The 23,986-nt window shown below is 35.8% G+C and overlaps 1 protein-coding gene and 1 pseudogene across 1 annotated transcript in view; one reads left to right on the top strand and one right to left on the bottom strand.

The window, feature by feature from the left end:
- The window catches only part of LOC140925651 (uncharacterized), a 164,728-nt gene that overhangs the window by 71,996 nt on the left and 68,746 nt on the right, over positions 1-23,986 (top strand). The gene's annotated exons all lie outside the window — the stretch shown is intronic.
- LOC140935884 (uncharacterized) lies at positions 15,440-16,119 on the bottom strand (annotated as a pseudogene).

Raw genomic sequence — 23,986 nt, 5'->3', positions numbered from 1 at the left:
GCCGATTTCCGTTTATTGAACTGTTATTAGCCTTAAATATTTGGCTTTAGTCAGTACAGTTTCTTTGTTAAGTTTACTCGTTAGTTTTTCGGTTTGCAGAGAGGAATAATTATATAAGTTAAGTTCAAAACATATAAATTGTACTTCATTAACAGATTTTCAAGATACAAAATTATATCTTATTGAAAATCTCAGCCTCGGGTTTACTCATAATATTCTTCAAATTACGCAGATTTTAGCCTCGATATTCTTATAAAGAAGAAAGACTGTATAGTACGACCGATAGCGTGGGAAAAAGTCATATTCCAAAAATGCAAAATTTAGCTGTAGTGTTTAGCTTTTAGTCTTGAAACACAAACTCTCAATTTGATCGTATATCTATAGTCGAGTAAGGTTACATATTTGCTCTCAAAGTAACTACAAGTAAAATTACTATTACTTAATGCATAATTTACCAGGTCCGTTAAAAATCATTGCTAAACTGTTAAGGGGTTCGTGTCGTAACCTAAGATGCCATTAAATGTCGACGATGTGGAATTGAGTTACTAAATTCGAATTCTTGATAGCAATGATTTTTTACTGCCAAGGAATCAGCGCAATAAGCTCATTCACTTAAAGCCTTCAAGCGGAGTAATTAGAACAACCAGAAAAATGAGATTTATCAGCTTTCTACTAATATATGATCTACGTACTGAAACCTTTATGCTTCTTATGATCACTGTAAAGCCGAAAAACAAATGCACCTTTTAATTTTATTCTAAGCGATCGAACGTGAAGCCAAAACTGGGGTTCTTTAAACTCACTTCTTTTTTAGAAAACTAATACAGTTTAGGAGCTTCTTAAAAACTGTTTACAACGAAATTAAACTCATTTCTTGAAAGATTTTTTGAGAAAATTATTCAGAATTCAGAAAATGTCTTTTTATACTAAGACAGCTTTTTTTCTTTAATTACAGAGGCTAGCTCTTGAATTCATTCTAACTACGTACCTGACTGCATTTACCACGATGCGTAAAGAATGTTCCCCTGAAATTGATCGCCTCTTTCTAGTCAGGCTCACGTCGTCTTCTCCATTAAAAATTAAAGCTTCAAGAAAATACATATTTGTAGCATATAAATTATTGTTCTCATGAAGTACATTAAAATAACTTATTTTTGCAGATCCCTAAACAACAACAAAATTGCACAGCTTTCGCCAGGGGCGTTCTCAAATCTCCCTGAGCTAGGGGCACTGTAAGTTTGAATTTCTTGTTGCTAATAAAAAGAATAAAACTCTACAAGATTACTAAGAATACAAGTATTACAAATATCATTCTGAGTATGCACACGGCTACGTGTAAATACGAGTTCTTACTTAACGGGTGACATAACGCTAGAATAAAAAGAACACAAGGATACATTCACACTGTAGCGGTACGACAGGACAGGCGTTTACTGTCGTTTTTTATGAATAATATAACTAATAAACGGGGGAAAATGCAATACGCTGAACTTCCAGAGTTAAGCTCTTGGTTAGCTCTAATTGGCTCTTAGCACAAGTGTCAATTAAATTTGATTGTTCATATCGTTTTCCCTGATGATGATACGTTGAGTGTCTGAGGGACAACAATTGTAAACGGGAAAAAATCGCCTGCAGGAATTCCCTCTATCTCTCTATCAGCCTCACTGTATATTACTTTGCTTTCTTCTTCGCGAAGTTCAAAAAAACTAAACGGACAAGGAAATGACTTACTACAAAATAAGGTCTTCAGTTTTTATCGATATTTCTCAGCTGTTTAACCTTGTTCACATTTTAGTAAATGTTTCGAGCAAAAGCTTGGAGAATGCAAAGTACATGCACGAGAAATTTAGGCGAGTCTGCAAAAGAAAAGCTGAAACTCAACACTACTTACAGTTGATGTACTACCGGTCAAGTATCATCGTGAATGCCTTAAATAACTTATTTTGCAGGAAACTTTACAACAACGAAATTGCACAGCTTTTGCCCGGAGCATTTTCGAATCTCCCTAAGTTATGGAATCTGTAAGTTCAAATTTTTGTTTCATTTTTTCGTTACTAATGACCAAGACTAAAACACTACACGACTGCTAAGTATATCGAGTATCATGGATATCATAAAAAAGTACATAGCTACATATAATTACACACGAGTAACGTAACTTATCTGTACAGGTACAGGTTTTAACTGAACGGCTGAAATTCACACTCTGTAGCAGTACTACACGAACAGACGTTAACAGTCGATGTTTTTATGTAAACTCTTTCTTTTTTATAAGAATGTTGTTTTTCTGGCGCAGGCTGAATATTCTTATTTTCCGCCGATTTCCGTTTATTGAACTGTTATTAGCCTTGAATATTTGGCTTTAGTCAGTACAGTTTTTTTGTTAAGTTCACTCGTTAGTTTTTCGGTTTGGAGTAAGGAATAATTATATAAGTTAAGTTCAAAACATATAAATTGTACCTCGTTAACAAATTTTCAAGGCACAAAATTATATCTTATTGAAAATCTCAGCCTTGGGTTTACTCATAATATTCTTCAAATTTCGCAGATTTTAGCCTCGATATTCTTATAAAGAAGAAAGACTGTATAGTGCGACCGATAGCGTGGGAAAAAGTCATATTCTAAAAGTGCAAAATTTAGCTGTAGTGTTTAGCTTTTAGTCTTGAAACACAAACTCCAAATTTTATCGTATATCTATAGTCGAGTAAGGTTACATATTTGCTCTCAAAGTAACTACATGTAAAGTTACTATTACTTAATGCATAATTTACCAGGCCCGTTAAGAATCATTGCTAAACTGTTAAGGGGTTCGTGTTGTAAATTAAGATGCCATTACATGTCGACGATGTGGAATTGAGTTACTAAATTCGAATTCTTGATAGCAATGATTTTTTACTGCCAAGGAATCAGCGCAATCAGCTCATTCGCTTAAAGCCTTCAAGCGGAGTAATTAGAACAACAAGAAAAATGAGATTCATCAGCTTTCTTCTAATATATGATCTACGTACTGAAACCTTTATGCTTCATCAAGAGACTATAAAGGGGACAGAGAGGGCATCCCCCATATACACCCTATTCCATAGGTAATTCGTCTCGAGTTATTTTTAGAATCGGGATAAAGTTACCTCGCGCGAGGCGTGGATGTTTCGTGGAGGTTTCGCATGACCAAACGCCGTGCAAAACATGTCGGGCGAGAGGTAATGAAAGCGTAAAAAGATCGAGAGCATTCCTGAATATTGAAGCGAAATGAGTCGGCGCTCATCTGGGAAAAAGGAATCGCTGGACTCTTTGACAACCCGTGAAATCAGTTTAACTCGAAGTTGTCGTAACCTCAGTGCTTTAATAAAATGAGAAATTTCGCCGGTCTATTGAAACCGGTCGTTTGTACAAGTTAGGGAGTTTAGGATCCAACGACGCGGACGACAACTAGAACGTCAAAAAAACAATAGGTTTAATTAGCAAAACAACAACTTCGCACGTGCAACACACTTTTTTCTTCATTTCTTTCCCGTTTTTGCGCGACTACGACTTGAAAATGCCTTATTTCGCGTTTTATGGAGGACGTAAATAAGCAACGACGAAATTTTATTTCTCTTTCTGAGCTTGAATATGGTCCCTTGAAATTCAGCTTTAGGAGGGTTCGCCTACAATTGACAAAGTAAGTGGGTAGGAATAATCGCTATAAAGACTGAAAAAAATAAACATCAAACCAGAAATTGCTCTCTTCAAACTGTAAATTATAAATGATCCTGAGAGAATATTCGGTGTGTTAAGGATTTCCCTGCTCTACTGTTTGCTCTATACAAGAGAGGAAGGGCGATTCTTTTTTAATTTCGGTTTCGCTGACACAGCTTTCGCAGAAATCTCGCTGTAGTCGTTTTCGTCGACAAAAGGAATAGCAAAATCGCTCTCCGCGTCTTCCCCCATTTTGTTCTGCGTCATTTCGTGAAGGACGCGTGGCTCTGAGCGTGGGTCATCCACGCGGAACACATTCGCGCTATGTGATTGGCTGTTGTCTAATCCCCCTTGAGATCTGTGGTGTTAAAAATAACTCGAGACGAATTACCTATGGAATAGGGTGTATATGGGAGATGCCCTCTCTGTCCCCTTTATAGTCCCTTGGCTTCATATAATCGCTGTAAAGCCGAAAAACAAATGTACCTTTTAATTTTATTCTAAGCGATCGAGCGTGAAGCCAAAACTGGGGTTCTTTAAACTCAGTTCTTTTTTAGAAAACTAATACAGTTCAGCAGCTTTTTAAAAACTGTTTACAACGAAATTAAACTCATTTCTTGAAAGTTGTTTTGAGAAAATTATTAAGAATTCAGAAAATGTCTTTTTATACTAAGACAGCTTTTTTTCTTTAATTACAGAGGCTAGCTCTTGAATTCATTCTAACTACGTACCTGACTGCATTTACCACGATGCGTAAAGAATGTTCCCCTGAAATTGATCGCCTCTTTCTAGTCAGGCTCACGTCGTCTTCTCCATTAAAATTAGAGCCTTGAGAAAATACATATTTGTAGCATATAAATTATTGTTCTCATGAAGTACATTAAAATATCTTATTTTTGCAGATCCCTAAACAACAACAAAATTGCACAGCTTTCGCCAGGGGCGTTCTCAAATCTCCCTGAGCTAGGGGCACTGTAAGTTTGAATTTCTGTTGCTAATAAAAAGAATAAAACTCTACAAGATTACTAAGAATACAAGTATTACAAATATCGTTCTGAGTATGCACACGGCTACGTGTAAATACGAGTTCTTACTTAACGGGTGACATAACGCTAGAATAAAAAGAACACAAGGATACATTCACACTGTAGCGGTACGACAGGACAGGCGTTTACTGTCGTTTTTTATGAATAATATAACTAATAAACGGGGGAAAATGCAATACGCTGAACTTCCAGAGTTAAGCTCTTGGTTAGCTCTAATTGGCTCTTAGCACAAGTGTCAATTAAATTTGATTGTTCATATCGTTTTCCCTGATGATGATACGTTGAGTGTCTGAGGGACAACAATTGTAAACGGGAAAAAATCGCCTGCAGGAGTTCCCTCTATCTCTCTATCAGCCTCACTGTATATTACTTTGCTTTCATCTTCGCGAAGTTCAAAAAAACTAAACGGACAAGGAAATGACTTACTACAAAATAAGGTCTTCAGTTTTTATCGATATTTCTCAGCTGTTTAACCTTGTTCACATTTTAGTAAATGTTTCGAGCAAAAGCTTGGAGAATGCAAAGTACATGCACGAGAAATTTAGGCGAGTCTGCAAAAGAAAAGCTGAAACTCAACACTACTTACAGTTGATGTACTACCGGTCAAGTATCATCGTGAATGCCTTAAATAACTTATTTTGCAGGAAACTTTACAACAACGAAATTGCACAGCTTTTGCCCGGAGCATTTTCGAATCTCCCTAAGTTATGGAATCTGTAAGTTCAAATTTTTGTCTCATTTTTTCGTTACTAATGACCAAGACTAAAACACTACACGACTGCTAAGTATATCGAGTATCATGGATATCATAAAAAAGTACATAGCTACATATAATTACACACGAGTAACGTAACTTATCTGTACAGGTACAGGTTTTAACTGAACGGCTGAAATTCACACACTGTAGCAGTACTACACGAACAGACGTTAACAGTCGATGTTTTTTTGTAATAAACTCTTTCTTTTTTATAAGAATGTTGTTTTTCTGGCGCAGGCTGAATATTCTTATTTTCCGCCGATTTCCGTTTATTGAACTGTTATTAGCCTTGAATATTTGGCTTTAGTCAGTACAGTTTTTTTGTTAAGTTTACTCGTTAGTTTTTCGGTTTGGAGAAAGGAATAATTATATAAGTTGAGTTAAAGTGCTACTACGATCAAAATTTAATGTCAAGTTTGTCACAAAACGCTTTCTTTTCAGCTTATCAGAAGTGGCTGTACCTGTTTCGGTCATTGAAACAAACTTTGGCGCCCTCTAAGTGAAAATATTGAGCTTGAAAATGTAGGTTTTTCGCGTCCGCCATTACAAATTTATGTCCCAGCGACAAAGGTATTGTTCTCTGATTGTGACGTCATTTTCTGAACACGCCAAGAAAACAAACCTGAACCGTGAGAAAACTGCGAGCGAGTCTCAAAGCTTCGCTCGTCTTTGCCCGATTCTGGAATTGTGAAGGAGGAAATCGTAGATTACGATGACTATGTAGAACCAGCACCGACTCAACATGAGAAAGTCAAATACTAAGGGCAGCTAGCCTCAGAGAAGGAAAAAAAACACACTTCACCAAGTCGTATTTTATGCAGTTTGTGTCGACGGAGATTCGGACTACTGGTAGGTGTATTTGTCTACGTACTGGTTATAATAATAATAATACACAGGGAAGACGATCGAGAGTCCGCACCAATTTCACCTGCCCTCTAGCCACTCTCGAGTGCTCATTTATCCAAGTGTAGATAAAGTTTTGCTTTATAGCTCTTCAGGCACAGCGAATCAGAGTGGGTACAGTTTTCAGTTCAGCTAAGTTTCAGTTCTAAAGCAGCCAGCTCGTTGTCATATGCATGTGTTTTTTTTACCATCTTAAACGGACTGCTGTCCTTTATTATTGAAAATTTAATTGTTACTTTAGTGTTGCGTATCTGAGCTGAGGATTTTAAAATTAGATCTAATGTTAAGTTCTCTTTGTAAGAAAAGTTAATCTACTCATTTTCAATATAAATAGATAAATAAGGGGATCGCTCGCTCTTGATTTGGTATATCAATTTAATACTTTTCAGTGCTGACATTAAAGACTGTCACATTCTTTGTAGCTCATGTTTTTTTGACAAGGCTGTGTCTGCCTATGCCTTCCCTATCGGTTGACTGCAGATCATTATTGCAACTTATAAATTGCAACGCTAATAAAAATGCAGACATTTCACCTCATCCAACTATTGTGAATGATATCCCCTTGTATTCCTGTAACGTTTATAGATAACTTTATGAAATTGTTGTATGTGAAGTTTTTTTTTTAAATTTATTTATTATTCAAACCTAGGTGTGCATTTTTTGGATGCTCTCTTTACTGGGACCAGCTTTGAAGCTTTGGCTAGACAAGAAAATATATACAGTGGAAAGGTTAATACAGACATGTCATGATGTCTATATTATCTGGGTGTCCGTATTATCCAGGTGTCCATAACAAGTTAGCTCTCTGGAAAAAAGTCACAGACACGTGATTTATTTGATATGTAGCATAAAGGAACAAGGAGGAAGAAGGGTAGGAACAATGACTGTAGCAAAAAGCCAAGGACGTGAAACTTGTTGAGTAGGAGGCAGAAAATTTGTCAAAGGACTACAAACAGGGGAAGAAAGAAAGATGTATCAAAATCAAATGTGTCATGCTATTTGGCTGCAGATGTTTTGGTAATAAAATCTTATTAACCTGTGAACTTGGTACAATGTCTACAATTGGCACATCATTGTGACAAGAAAAATAGAATGTGCCTGGGTAACCAGTGTCTGTAAAGCTGGATTAAGAATATATAGGAATTTCTGACTTGAAACACAGAAAAGTGGTTGTTGTCCACATTAACTATTGTGCTTTTCCTCAGGACAAACAAACTGCCTGTTATATGTGGGTGTCCAATTAAGTGGGTGTCTGTAGATCATAGAGTACTGGGTTATCACTGCATTAATAAATTATTATTTGCAACTAACTTTATGTATTGAAAAACTAAATGGTTCAGTACATCACTAGGTTGCACGATTCTGCTGTTAACACAGTGTGCCATAAATTCACTGCCTCTAGGAAGAAGTGTTACACAGTGGAAATTATGTTCATCATGGAGGCCCATCCTTGATTGTGCTCTGTGGGTTTTTCTTGCTGGTTTTTCCATTGTTAAATATTATTAGAAACTAGCATTTTTAAGAGTTAAAACCCCTAAGAGGACCTGGGAAGCAGTTTTTAACGTGCGGGGGCCGGTGACCACCGATATTGAGGTGGGGGGTGGGTTTGGAGAGCAAATTTGGCTGCTCTCTTTTTGTGGCTGTTTAGAACTGTCAGATTACAGAACCTTTCTTGAGTCATTGTTGAGCAGAGTCATGTTCATAAATTTCAAGCCACTGAAAAGTACCTTTCTCCTGCTGAGCGTGATTGCACATGCTGAATCCACCACTAGAGGTTTGCAGATCATGATATTACACTGTAGGTTCCTGTAATGCCTTCATTCTGTCTAGCATGTCATTGAAATGTGCCAGAGACCACATCATCAGCTGATATAATTCGTTTTAAGAAACCGTAGTTCATGGAGTAGTCTTCAGATTTAATCAAGTACCTACATCAAAAAAGACTATTCCGCATTGTTGCAAATGCTACATAGCTTTGCTGGATTGAAAATGCAGAAATCTAGGACGATTGACTTTTTGAGGCTTGCTGATGGGATCAAAATGGACCAATAATAAATTTAGATGCTGGAAGATTCTTATTCCAACAAAGATACTATTCATATGAAAATGTATATTACAATGGAACCTCTATAACGAAGTCCTCGGTCTAACAAACTATTTTTTTTTCACTCCAGTAATAGTAAAATATAAGGCAATATGAAAAAGAACCTCGATAAAAATTAAAAAACCTCGTTATAATAAACATATTTCGCCAGTCGCTTGGCCCTTCGTTATATCAAGGTTCCACTGTACTTAATTTTATTTATTTATTTTTCAAAAAGTGCGGAAGCCCCTTTGCCCTGCGTGGGCCCTGCCCTAGCTTGGTTCAGGCTATATAATACCCCCAAAATAGACTATGCTAAATCAGGCAACAAAGAACAATAAAATTGCAGCCTTTAAACAGTATTACAGCCCTTGGCTTGTTTATTGTAATCACTGATATGACTAAAAAATAATGGATTTGTATATTGCACACGGTACGTAGGACCTAAACTTGTCCTCCAGGTTCTTAGCTGGGGCCTCACATTTATCTTGTGATCAACAAGTGTGCAGATCAATTGTTACAGTAGGGTGGACAGTATCTTTGTATGTGGTAAGGGGCCATGAAGCTTCCTCATTTATAGGAATAACATTAGTCTATCCCATATTAAAAGATACACCAAGGTTTTTTGAAGTAGCAAGGCTGTGCTCTAAGAAACATTGAAAGGAGCCCAGTGCTCCAGACCCGTGAAATCCTGGGTGCCCAGCACATGATTTCTATGAAAAAATTTCCTAGTTGCCCCGGAACAATAGTTAAGCACTATGGGCCAACTGGGTGCTGGTAGAGCACAACCTTGAGTAGTGAAACATAAAGCAGCAGTGATGAGCAGGGGCCATGAAACTATCTCATACATGTACATAACCCTCAGTTGCAGTAAGTATTTCAGTGACCAAGCCTTGGTGATTATTCATTTTTAACTTGCAATCTGTCAGTCACATCACTTCAGTGATTCAGTGCATGAGTGCCTCTGTGTTGGAGTTTACATCTCAAATTATGATATATTATAATTATAAGTATAATATCATAGGTGACGAATTACTCCTTAATTTTGGCGCGAAATTTCAGCGTTAATTTGTAATTTCACATGTGAAATTACTAAATTGCCATGGCAACCTACCGTACGTCTCCGTTTCAAGATGGCGACGAAGTTTTAAAATGTCATGGATGAAGATGTCAGGGCATGAAAAGACGCTTTAGAAAACCTGAACACACGATAGAGTACATCAAGAAGGTATGATTGATTGATTAGAGGTATGTTGTCGAAAAATTCTGAAAACTTAAGGCAAATTTCAGCTCTAAACGTTTGAGAGAGTGGAGTTCACGATTGATACCATCCAGGATAAACAAGTCAAAAATCCTCGATTGCTAAAGTAATTCGTCACCCATGATATTAATAGGTAATCAAATGGTATACTCGTGAAATTAGGGAATAATTTCACTTGCGTTTTTGTCCAAATCCTAATAATTTCCCTCGCCTGAAGGCTCGGGAAATTATAAGGATTTGGACAAAACGCGCGTGAAATTATTCCCTAATTTCACTCGTCACCATTTGATTACACATACTTATAAGTATTCAATGCGAGATTGCAAAACTTTTCGTTATTCACTCAAAAGAATAACAATACACAACATTCAAGATAGGGTCACAATTTTATTTTAAAGACCACATCAGTAAATGGTAATAATTCTTGCTGTATTTTACAAAATTGCAAAAACAGTTTTTGCAATAAACTTGTGTGGGCTCTCTTGCTTTAGCTTGTGGCTTGAACTGACAATGTGTCTGTGCAGTTTAAATCAGGCTCTGAGTTTTAGGAAGACTAAAATTGAAAAAAGCATACCTTTTGTTTAGTGAGGGTTATGGCGACCAGAATGTTGGAATACCAAGGAATTTACCGTATATTAAAATATCATACCATTCAGATTGCACCATGATCCTGATAGATTTTAATATTTTATAATAAAAATTTACAAATAGAGCTTTAACGCTTTTTATAAAAGCTCAAAGGAATGTTAATAGTGGTAAAAGAAAAAATAGTACGCTACAAGAGCAAGGTGTGAGCAATAATAGTGTTTACAAAACTAGAGGGATCTCTGTGATCTGTTGCCTTAGGGCAAATCTTTTTGAAAGATTCCTAAAAGTTTCGTAGTCGTCGCGTTCCAGTCGAAGAAAGGTCTAAGAAAAAATTTTTCTTCGATGACTTCGCCAGTAGTAAAAGCAAAAATCACCACCGGCGATATAAATAAACTTATCGTTGGGGACATTCACTGCCAGTTTTGCGAACTGTAAGCTTACCTCCATGCGCTCCCTCGTTATGCGAGGATTTCTTTCCGGATTCAAGATCACTGGTTTGCGTTGAAAGCCCCGTAAATGCTATTGCAGCACTCTTCGAAGTTATCAAACCGAGAAAACAGCGAAACCGTCAGCTAGAAACAAACCTATTCCTCGAATCTCACATTCAGTTGGTTAGACTCGCTTGCAGCTCAATTCTATCGATTGAAGCGGTTGCTGCACACATACGGAGCCTAATGTAGTAAGATCGAAAGAGTCTTCCTAAACAAGAACGCATCGAAGTGGGAGGAAAGGGAACATTCTTGAGCAGGGTTCTTGCAAGAAAATTGTCATGCTGTGTGTACTGCGTTAAGTAAATGACGTCAAAAAGCAATTGCCTTGTGTTCTTGGTAACCAGGCCACAGGAACATAGCGTTTTAATGGCGGACGAAAATTAATGGTTTTTGAGCGCCAAAAAATACCACTTTCCTTAATCGTATGAAGCTATAATTTGCACACCATGTACTTCAAGTACTAAACTGCCAATCTAGCGAAAAAAAAATGGTAGTCAAAGATTTGATCGTAGTAGCACTTTAAAAACATATAAATTGTACTTCATTAACAGATTTTCAAGACACAAAATTATATCTTACTGAAAATCTCAGCCTCGGGTCTACTCATAATTTTCTTTAAATTTCGCAGATTTTAGCCTCGATATTCTTATAAAGAAGAAAGACTGTATAGTACGACCGATAGCGTGGGAAAAAGTCATATTTTAAAAATGCAAAATTTAGCTGTAGTGTTTAGCTTTTAGTCTTGAAACACAAACTCTCAATTTGATCGTATATCTATAGTCGAGTAAGGTTACATATTTGCTCTCAAAGTAACTACATGTAAAATTACTATTACTTAATGCATAATTTACCAGGTCTGTTAAAAATCATTGCTAAACTGTTAAGGGGTTCGTGTCGTAACTTAAGATGCCATTAAATGTCGACGATGTGGAATTGAGTTACTAAATTCGAATTCTTGATAGCAATGATTTTTTACTGCCAAGGAATCAGTGAAATAAGCTCATTCACTTAAAGCCTTCAAGCGGAGTAATTAGAACAACCAGAAAAATGAGATTTATCAGCTTTCTACTAATATATGATCTACGTACTGAAACCTTTATGCTTCATATAATCGCTGTAAAGCCGAAAAACAAATGTATCTTTTAATTTGATTCTAAGCGACCGAGCGTGAAGCCAAAACTGGGGTTCTTTAAACTCAGTTCTTTTTTTAGAGAACTAATACGGTTCAGCAGCTTTTTTGAAAACTGTTTTAGAACGAAATTAAACTCATTTCTTGAAATATTTTTCGAGTACAATATTCAGAATTCAGAACATGTCTTTATATACTAAGACAGCTTTTTTTGGTTAATTACAGAGGCAAGCTCTTGAATTCATCTTAACTACGTACCTGACTGCATTTACCATGATGCGTATAGAATGTTCCCCTGAAATTGATCGCCTCTTTCTAATCAGGCTCACGTCGTCTTCTCCATTACGCTCATCGGGAGAAATGTCGGACATTTACGCATATCAATGAGCCATTGAGGTTGTCTAATCAGTCGTGAATGTGCCGAGAAGGCGGCATGATAATAGAGAAAACGGGCGATTTTGGCGCAACAGAGTGACTAAAATCGTCATTGCGGTAGTGCAAAAAGATGAATTATTTAACATTATAGAGCGGATTATTTAAGTTAAAGGATTAATCTATCATTCCAGCTAAATTTTAAGTGAAATAAAAGAAAGAGAATTAGGTGCAGACTTTTAACATTGAAAATCCGGCTTTTTACAGTATTTTCAGTATCGAAAACGACCCTCGTCCAAGTTAAACATCGAATTTCTTCAAAAATAATCGCAAATCTTCAGATTATAGAGCGGATTATTTAAGACAAATGCCTAGCATACACGTGGATAGCTTTTCGAGAAAATTTGACTCGATTAAGTTGCAGACTTTTAAGTTTGAATATATAAAGTTTAAAGTTACCGCACAGTCGGAGTGAAGTCATTGTCTTGGTTGCCATGAATAAACATTACGCGGTCGCTTTGAGCAGCTGACAACATTGAGAAGCCAGTTGCGCGCGAAATTTAAAGACACCAGAGCACCTGCGGCTTGCGTTTAATTGCTACTGCGACAAAATTGTTTTCAAGATATCTGATTCACGCTTAACTACATAGTTATACAGTTTCAGTTATGTCATAAGATTATCTAGGTTCAGATTGGTTATTGGAGGTCATCTGCGCGAATATCACTATTTCAGACTCCCCTTTCGACTGAAAATTTACATAGAGTCTCAAATTCTCTTTATATAGCGCGCAGAACTTTTACGATAAATATTTCTTGCTATCGTTGTCTATTGAACGTCCGTCTTTTTTTGACTTTAATCTCTTTATTGCGCGTCCGACAGGTATGTTCGGGAGACTAATTTCCTATGCGAAAGGGCGAGGCCACGAGGCTCGGAGTCAGGTCTCCTCAACTTAGGATAAACTAGTCTTGATAATAATATTACAATATGGGCTTATGATGGCTAACTTTGACCGCGGACTCACACACACACACACACACACCCACACACACACAGACACACATGTTAATTTGATTAATCAATTAATCTAAATATAGCCATACTGAAGCTAATATGTACTAAGAAGGAATTCCTTTAAGCTTTCTTTTAAAAGAAGCGGAGGAGGACGAACCAGTTATAGTAGAACTCAGCGAATTATAATACTTTGGACCTCGGAAATAAATTGACAACTGTCTGGTGTTCGTTCTGTATAGTGGCAAGCGAAATGAGTGGGCATTCCTAGTATTTTAATTATGGATTTGACTGTTATTAGGAAGAGGTTATTGAATCTGGAAAGGAGTGTAGAGTTCTTGAGTGAAAACATAAAAAAAACCTAATTGAAACGAATGGATATCACGAAATTTTAAAAGTTCAAGCTCCTTAAAGATGGGACTAGTGTTGGCATCGTAGGTAGAGTTGTTCACTATTCTTAGCGCACGTTTCTGTAAGATTACAATTCTTTGAAGGTTCGCTTTATAGGTGCCACCCCAAGCTAGATTGCAATAGTATAAGTGTGAAAGTATCATTGAACTGTACAATTGTACTCCACGATAAAGAGTACTGCCACGCGTTCGTGGTAATTAACCAAATGAAAAAGACTCCTGTTCAGCATTTTAGAATAACAATAAGCGATATGACAGACCTACAAGCTTTCACCTACTGTAGGTAAATGTCCCAAGAACAATGGCCATTTCACCCGATGAAAATTGGGGCTTCAAAAACATACAAATTTGCAGCATATAAATTATTGTTCCCATGAAGTACATTAAAATTAATTATTTTTGCAGATCCCTATACAACAACAAAATTGCACAGCTTTCGCCTGGGGCGTTCTCAAGTCTTCCTGAGCTATGGGAACTGTAAGTTTGAATTTCTGTTGCTAATAAAATGAATAAAACTCTACAAGATTACTAAGAATACGAGTATTACAAATATCATTCTGAGTATGCACACGGCTTCATGTGAATACTCACCTGTAAAACAGTCTCATACATACGAGTTCTTACTTAACGGGTGACAAGACGCTAGAATTTAAAGAACACAAGGATACAATCACACTATAACGGTACCACAGAACAGGCGTTTACAGTCGTTTTTATGAATGATATAACTAATAAACTGGGAAAAATGTCATACGCTGAACTTCCAGAGTGTAGCTGTTGGTTAGCTGTAATTGGCTCTTAGCACAAGTGTCAATTAAATTTGATTATTTGCATATCGTTTTCCCTGATGATGATACGTTGAGTGTCCGAGGGACAACAGTTGTAAACGAGAAAAATTTCCAGGAATTCCCTCTATCTCTATTGACTATCAGCCTGAATGTATATTACTTTGCTTTCTTCTTCGCAAAGTTAAAAAAAAAACTAAGCGAACAACGAAGTGACTTACTACGAAATAAGGTCTTCGGTGTTTTTATCGATATGTTTCAGCTGTTTAACCTTGTCCACATGTACATTTTATTAAATGTTTCGAGCAAAAGCTTGGAGAATGCAAAGTACATGCCCGAGAAATTCAGGCGAGTCTGCAAAAGAAAAGCTGAAACTCAACACTAGTTACAGTTGATGTACTACTGGTCAAGTATCATCTTGAATACCTTAAATAACTTATTTTGCTGGAAACTTTACAACAACGAAATTGCAAAGCTTTTGCCCGGAGCGTTTTCGAATCTCCCTAAATTAAGGATCTGTAAGTTTAAATTGTTGTATTATTTTTTTGTTACAAATGAGCAAGACTAAAACACTACACGAGTGCTAAGTATCAAGTATCATGGATATCATAAGTATGTACACAGCTACATATGATTACACACGAGTAACGTAACTCATCTGTACAGGTACAGGTTTTAACTGAACGGCTGACATATTTGTAGCATATAAATTATTGTTCTCATGAAGTACATTAAAATAACTTATTTTTGCAGATCCCTATACAACAACAAAATTGCACAGCTTTCGCCTGAAGCGTTCTCAAATCTAAGAATACGAGTATTAATAATAATAATAATAATAATAATAATAATAATAAAGTCTTTATTCATCAAGAGATAAAAATACATGTCCTTTGTTACAAGTAAGTGTAAGAAATTTAAAAGTTAAAAAGTAAGAATTAAAAAATATATACCGGTATATATATCTAGTATATTACATAGCTAATTCATATTTAAAAACTAAACGATTAATAAAAGAGTTTTTAAAGCGCGTAGTGTTAATCTTAGGTTTAAAACAAGTTTCTTTCCTAAGATTGTAGCTGGAGGGTTTAACACGAGGCATAATAGATAAAAGTGGATGTCCTTTGGCATTAAAAACTTTTTTGAAAATTTTACGGTCTTGCCTCTCTAAGAAATCATAAACACTTACAGTCTTAGACGTATATTTCCTTTTAAAACAGCGGTCTAAGAAACATGTACGGGTGTAAGATCGGACTCGGACCCGGCGTAGACAGATAATGGGTAATTAATATTAGGTAGAACTATAGTATTAAAGAGAAGGTCTATTTCTGACTGATTGTACCCTTCTTTGCGCAGCGTTCTAAGGATATGTAGGGATTTGTTAGCTTTAATAAGTTTGTTCTTCACGTGCGCTGAAAATTTGCTGTCACATTGTAAGGTGACGCCCAAAATCTCAACTTCTTTACAGCTTGGTATCATCCCAATAGGTGAATAGAGATCGTGGTTGCCTCTCTGTTTGATCGTCAACTCTTTACATTTGCTTGGGTTGCAAGACATTCCATTTGTATTCGTCAAATCTAAAAACTGTGACACTAACTGATCGGAGTAGTTTACCTCCTTCCATACAGGAGCAATAATGGTCGAATCATCAGCGTACTTAAATAGCGCGTCATGATTACCTAAAGTGATGTTAAGATCATTGACGAAGATGTTACAAATATCATTCTGAGTATGCACACGGCTACATGTTAATACACACCAGTAAAATAGTCTCATACATACGAGTTCTTACTTAACGGGTGACATAACGCTAGAATTAAAAGAACACAAGGATACATTCACTCTGTAGCGGTACCACAGAACAGGCGTTTACGTGGTTTTTAATGAAGAATATAACTAATAAACGGGGAAAAATGCAATACGCTGAACTTCCAGAGTTAGCTCTACGAGTAACGTAACTCATGTGTACGGGTACAGGCTTTAACTGAACGGCTGAAATTCACACACTGTAGCAGTACTACACGAACAGACGTTAACAGTCGATTTTTTTTATGTAAACTCTTTCTTTTTTAGAATGTTGTTTTTCTGGCGCAGGCTGAATATTCTTATTTTCCGCTGATTTCGGTTCATTTAACTGTTATTAGCCTTGAATATTTGGCTTTAGTCAGTACAGTTTCTTTGTTAAGTTTACTCGTTAGTTTTTCGGTTTGGACAAAGGAATAATTATATAAGTTAAGTTCAAAACATAAATTGTACTTCATTATCAGATTTTCAAGACAAAATTATATCTTACTGAAAATCTCAGCCTCGGGTTTTCCCACAATATTCTTCAAGTTTCGCAGTTTTTAGCCTAGATATTCTTATAAAGAAGAAAGACTGTATAGTATGACCGATAGCGTGGGAAAAAATCATATTCTGAAAATGCAAAATTTAGCTGCAGTGTTTAGCTTTTAGTCTTGAAACACAAAGTCGCTTAAATTTGATCGTATATCTATCATTTACTCTCAAAGTAATTACATGTAAAATTACTATTACTTAATGCATAATTTACCAGGTCCGTTAAGAATCATTGCTAAACTGTTAAGAGGTTATTGTCGTAAATTAAGATGCCATTAAATGTCGACGATGTCGAATTGAGTTACTAAATTCGAATTCTTGATAGCAATGATTTTTTTCTGCCAAAGAATCAGCGAAATAAGGTCATTCAATTAAAGCCTTCAAGGGGAGGAATTAGAACAACCAGAAAAATGAGATTTATCAGCTTCCTACTAATATATGAATTTCTACGTACTGAAACCTTCATGCTTCATATAATCGCTGTAAAGCCGAAAAACAAATGCACCTTTTAATTTTATTCTAAGCGACCGAGCGTGAAGCCAAAACTGGGGTTCTTTAAACTGAGTTCTTTTTTTAGAGAACTAATACAGTTCAGGAGCTTTATGAAAACTGTTTTACAACGAAATTAAACTCATTTCTTGAAAGATTTTTTGAGAAAATTATTCAGAATTCAGAACATGTCTTTATATACTAAGACAGCTTTTTTTTCCTTAATTACAGAGGCTGCTGAAGCTCTTGAATTCATTCTAACTACGTACCTGACTGCATTTACCACGATGCGTAAAGAATGTTCCCCTGAAATTGATCGCCTCTTTCTAGTCAGGCTCACGTCGTCCTCTCCATTAAAAATTGGAGCTTCAAGAAAATACATATTTGTAGCGTATAAGTTATTGTTTCCACGAAGTACATTAAAATAACTTATTTTTGCAGATCCCTATACAACAACAAAATTGCAAAGCTTTCGCCTGGGGCGTTCTCGAATCTTCCTGAGCTACAGATACTGTAAGTTTGAATTTCTGTTACTAATAAAAAGATAAAACTCTACATGATTACGAGGAATACGAGTATTATATATATAATTCTGAGTATGCACAAGGCTACATGTGAATACACACCAGCAAAATAGTCTCATACATACGAGTTCCTACTTAACGGGTGACATAACGCTAGAATAAAAAGAACACAAGGATACATTCACACTGTAGCGGTACCACACAACAGGCGTTTACAGTCGTTTTTTATGAATAATATAACTAATAAACGGGGAAAAATGCAATACGCTGAATTTCCAGAGTTTAGCTGTTGGTTAGCGGTAATTGGCTCTTAGCACAAGTGTCAATTAAATTTGATTATTCATATCGTTTTCCCTTATGATGATACGTTGAGTGTCTGAGGGACAACAATTGTAAACGGGAAAAAATCGCCAGCAGGAATTCCCTCTATCTCTCTATCAACCTCACTGTATATTACTTTGCTTTCTTCTTCGCGAAGTTAAAAAAAAAAAACTAAAAGGACAACGAAATGACTTACTACGAAATAAGGTCTTCAGTTTTTTATCGATATTTCTCAGCTGTTTAACCTTGTCCACATTTATTAAGAATGCAAAGTACATGCAAGAGAAATTCAGGCGAGTCTGCAAAAGAAAAGCTGAAACTCAACACTAGTTACAGTTTATTTATAACCAGTCAAGTATGACATCGTGAATGCCTTAAATAACTTATTTTGCTGGAAACTTTACAACAACGAAATTGCACAGCTTTTGCCTGGAGCATTTTCCAATCTCCCTAAGTTAACGGATCTGTAAGTTTAAATTTTTTGTATAGTTTTTTCGTTACTAATGAGCAAGGCTAAAACACTACACGAGTGCTAAGTATATCGAGTATCATGGATATCATAAAAAAGTACGCAGCTACATATAATTACACACGAGTAACGTAACTTATCTGAACGGGTACAGGTTTTAACTGAACGGCTGAAATTCACACAATGTGGCAGTACTACACGAACAGACGTTAACGGTCGATTTTTTGTTATGTAAACTCTTTCTTTTTTATAGGAGTGTTGTTTTTCTGGCGAAGGCCGAATATTGTTATTTTTGTGCCGATTTCAGGTTGAAAATATTTTTGTATCGTTCTTAAATTGAAGCTTCTATCATTTCCCTTTTTGGCATGTATTTGGGTTTCAATGTACCGTTCATCGAACTGTTATTAGCCTTGAATATTTGGCTTTAGTCAGTGTAGTTTCTTTTCAGTTTACTCGTTAGTTTTTCCGTTTGGAGAAAGGAATAATTATATAAGTTAAGTTAAGAACATATAAATTGTACTTCATCAACAGATTTTCAAGGCACAAAATTATATCTTATTGAAAATCTCAGCCTCTTGTTTACTCAAATAATATTCTTCAACCTCGATATTCTTATAAAGAAGAAAGACTGTATAGTATGACCAATAGCCTTGGAAAAAGTCATATTCTAAAAATGCAAAATTTTTCTGCAGTGTTTAGCTTTTAGTCTTGAAACACAAAGTCGCTTAAATTTGATCGTATATCTATCATTTGCTCTCAAAGTATTTACATGTAAAATTACTATTACTTAATGCATATATCAGCCCCGTTAAAAATCATCGATCATTGCTAAACTGTTAAGAGGTTATTGTCGTAAATTAAGATGCCATTTAATGTGGACGATGTCGAATTGAGTTACTAAATTCGAATTCTAGATAGCAATGTTTTTTTTTTCTGCCAAGGAATCAGCGAAATAAGCTCATTCACTTAAAGCCTTCAAGCGGAGTAATTAGAACAACCAGAAAAATGAGATTTATCAGCTTTCTATTAATATATGATCTACTGAAACCTTTCTGCTTGATATGATTGCTGTAAAGCCGAAAAACAAATGCACTTTTTAAATTTATTCTAAGCGACCGAGCGTGAAGCCAAAACTGGGGTTCTTTAAACTGAGTTTTTTTTAGAGAACTACTACGATTCAGGAGCTTTTAAAAAAACTGTTTTACAACGAAATTAAACTCATTTCTTGAAAGATTTTTTAACTAAAATATTTAGAATTTAGAACATGTCTTTATATATCAAGATATACTAAGACAGCTTTTTTCCGTTAATTACAGAGGCAAGCTCTTAAATTCACTCGAACTACGTACCTGACTGCCTTTACGATACGTATAGAATGTTCCCCTGAAATTGATCGCCTCTTTCTAATCAGGCTCACGTCGTCTTCTCCATTTCGCCCGCATCGGTAGAAATGTTTGGACATTTACGCATATCAATGAGCCATTGAGGTGGGCTAATCAGGCGTGAATGTGCCAAGAAGGCGGCATAATAATAGAGAAAACGGGCCATTTTGGCGCAACAGAGTGACTAAAATCGTCATTTCGGTAGTTAAAAAGATGAATTCTTTAACATTATAGAGCGGATTGTTTAAGTTAAAGGATTAAACTATCATTCCAGCTAAATGTTAAGTGAAATAAAAGAGAATTAGGTGCAGACTTTTAACACTGAAAATCAGGCTTTTAACAGTAATTTCAGTATGGAAAACGACTCTCGTGCAAGTTAAACATCGAATTTCTTCAAAAATAATGATAAATCTTCACATTATAGATTATAGAGTTGCAGACTTTTAAGTTTGAAAATATAAAGTTTAAAGTTAGCGCGCAGTCGGAGTGAAGTCATTGTCTTGGTTACCATGAGAAAACATTATGCGGTCACTTTGAGCATCTGAACACATTGAGAAGCCAGTCTCGCGCGAAATTTAACGACATCAGAGCAATTGCGGCTTGCGTTTAATGCTACTCCGACAAAATTGTTTTCAAGATAGCTAATTCACGCTTAACTACATAGTTATGCAGTTTCAGTTATGTTATAAGATTATTTAGGTTCAGATTGGTTATTGCAGGTTTCATCTGCGCGAATATCACCATTTTCGATCCTCTTTTCGACTGAAAATTTACATAGAGCCTCCAATTCTCTTTATATAGCGAGGCACAACTTTTACTACAAATATTTCTTGCTATCGTTGTCCATTAAACTTCCCTCCTTTTTACTTTAATCTCTTTACTGCGCGTCCGACAAGTATGTTGGATAAAGAACATGAAAATTTTGTAGCGGCGGTGAGAAAATGAGAAATCCTAGCGGCCACCAATGCAAAGTGAAAATGAGCGGCAGCGAAAAAAAATTGAACTAGAACACTCTTCTGTCTCTACTGAGGAGCTTTTTTCGTTAATAACAGAGGCGAGCTCTTGAATTCATTCTAACTACGTACCTGACTGCATTTACCACGCTACTTAAAGAATGTTGCCCTGAAATTGATCAGCTCTTTCTAATCAGGCTCACGTCGTCTTCTCCATTAAAAATTTGAGCTTCAAGAAAATACAAATTTGTAGTATATAACTCATTGTTCCCATGAACTAAATTAAAATAACTTATTTTTACAGATCCCTATACAACAACAAAATTGCAAAGCTTTCGCCTGGGGCGTTCTTAAATCTTCCTGCGCTAGAAGAACTGTAAGTTTGAATTTCTGTTGCTAATAAAAAGAATAAAACTCCACAGGATTACTAAGAATACGAGTATTACAAATATCATTCTGAGTATGTACACGGCTACATGTGAATACACACCAGTAAAATAGTCTCATCAATTGACCAGAATCTTACGTAACGGGTGACATAACGCTAGAATTAAAAGAACACAAAGATACATTCACACTGTAGCGGTTCCACGGAACAGGCGTTTACGGTCGTTTTTATGAAAGATATAACCAATAAATTGGGAAAAATGCAATACGCTGAACTTGCAGAGTTTAACTGTTGGTTAGCGGTAATTGGCTCTTAGCACAAGTGTCAATTAAATTTGATTATTTGCATATCGTTTTCCCTTATGATGATACGTTGAGTGTCCGAGGGACAACAATTGTAAACGGGAAAAATCACCTGCAGCAATTTCCTCTATCTCTCTATCAGCCTGACTGTATATTACTTTGCTTTCTTCTTCGCGAAGTTAGCAAAAACTAAGCGGACGACGAAGTGACTTACTACGAAATAAAGTCTTCAGTTTTTTATCGATATTTTTCAGCTGTTTAACCTTGTCCACATTTTATTAAACATTTCGAGCAAAAGCTTGGAAAATGCAAAGTACGTGCACGAGAAGTTCAGGCGAGTCTTTAAAAGAAAAACTGAAACTCAACGCTAGTTACAGTTGATGTACTACTGGTCAAGTATCATCGTGAATGCTTTAAATGACTTATTTTGCAGGAAACTTTACAACAACGAAATTGCACAGCTTTTGCCTGGAGCGTTTTCGAATCTCCCTAAGTTAACGGATCTGTAAGTTTAAATTTTTGTATTATTTTTTCATTACTAATGAGCAAGACTAAAACACTACACGAGTGCTAAGTATATTGAGTATCATGGATATAATAAAAGGTACACAGCTACATATAATTACACACGAGTAACGTAACTTAGGTGTACGGGTACAGGTTTTAACTGAACGGCTGAAATTCACACACTGTAGCAGTACTACACGAACAGACCTTAACAGGCGATTTTTTTTTACGTAAACTCTTTCGTTTTCATAAAAATGTTGTTTTTCTGGCGCAGGCCGAATATTGTTATTTTTGTGCCGATTTCAGGCAGAAAATATTTTTGTATCGTTCTTAAATTGAAGCTTCTATCATTTCCTATCATCGAACTTTTATTAGCCTCGAATATTTGGCTTTAGTCAGTGCAGTTTTTTTTGAAAGTTGACTCGTTAGTTTATCGGTTTGGAAAAAGGAATAATTATATAAGTTAAGTTAAGAACATGTAAATTGTACTTCATTAACAGATTTTCAAGACACAAAATTATATTTTATTGAAAATCTCAGCCTCACGTTCACTCAAATAATATTCTTCAAATTTTGCAGTTTTTAACCTCGATATTCTTATAAAGAAGAAAGACTGTATAGTAAGACCGATAGCCTTGGAAAAAGTCATATTCTAAAAATGCAAAATTTTGCTGCAGTGTTTAGCTTTTAGTCTTGCAACACAAAGTCGCTTAAATTTGATCGTATATCTATCATTTGCTCTCAAAGTAATTTCGTGTAAAATTACTATTACTTAATGCATATATCAGCTCCGTCAAGAATCATTGCTAAACTGTTAAGGAGTTAGTGTCGTAAATTAAGATGCCATTAAATGTCGACGATGTCGAATTGAGTTACTAAATTCGAATTCTGGATAGTAATGATTTTTTTTCTGCCAAGGAATCAGCGAAATAAGCTCATTCACTTAAAGCCTTAAAGCGGAGTAATTAGAACAACCAGAAAAATGAGATTTATCAGCTCTCTATTAATATATGATCTACTGAAACCTTTATGCTTGATATGATCGCTGTAAAGCCGAAAAACAAATGCACCTTTTGATTTTTTCTAAGCGACCGAGGGTGAAAGCAAAACTGGGGTTCTTTAAACTGAGTTCTTTTTTTATAGGACTACTACGGTTCAGGAGCTTTTAAAAAACTGTTTTACAACGAAATTAAACTCATTTCTTGAAAGATTTTTTAACTAAAATATTTAGAATTCAGAATATGTCTTTATATACCAAGATATACTTAGACAGCTTTTTTTCGTTAATTACAGAGGCAAGCTCTTAAATTCACTCGAACTACGCACCTGACTGCATTTACGATGCGTATAGAATGTTCCCCTGCTGAAATTGATCGCCTCTTTCTAATCAGGCTCACGTCGTCTTCTCCATTTCGCCCGTATCAGAAGAAATGTTTGGACATTTACACATATCAATGAGCCATTGAGGTGGGCTAATATGGCGTGAGTGTGCCAAGAAGGCGGCGTACTTATACAGAAAACGGGCGTTTTTGGCGCAACAGAGTGACTAAAATCGTCATTTCGGTAGTTAAAAAGATGAATTCTTTAACATTATAGAGCGGATTGTTTAAGTTAAAGGATTAAACTATCATTCCAGCTAAATGTTAAGTGAAATAAAAGAGAATTAGGTGCAGACTTTTAACATTGAAAATCAGGCTTTTAACAGTAACTTTAGTATGGAAAACGACTCTCGTGCAAGTTAAACATCGAATTTCTTCAAAAATAATGATAAATCTTCACATTATAGATTATAGAGTTGCAGACTT

The sequence above is a fragment of the Porites lutea genome, chromosome 1, assembly GCF_958299795.1.
Source record: "Porites lutea chromosome 1, jaPorLute2.1, whole genome shotgun sequence".
Lineage (NCBI taxonomy): Eukaryota > Metazoa > Cnidaria > Anthozoa > Scleractinia > Poritidae > Porites > Porites lutea.
This window is presented reverse-complemented; position numbering and strand designations above follow the sequence as displayed.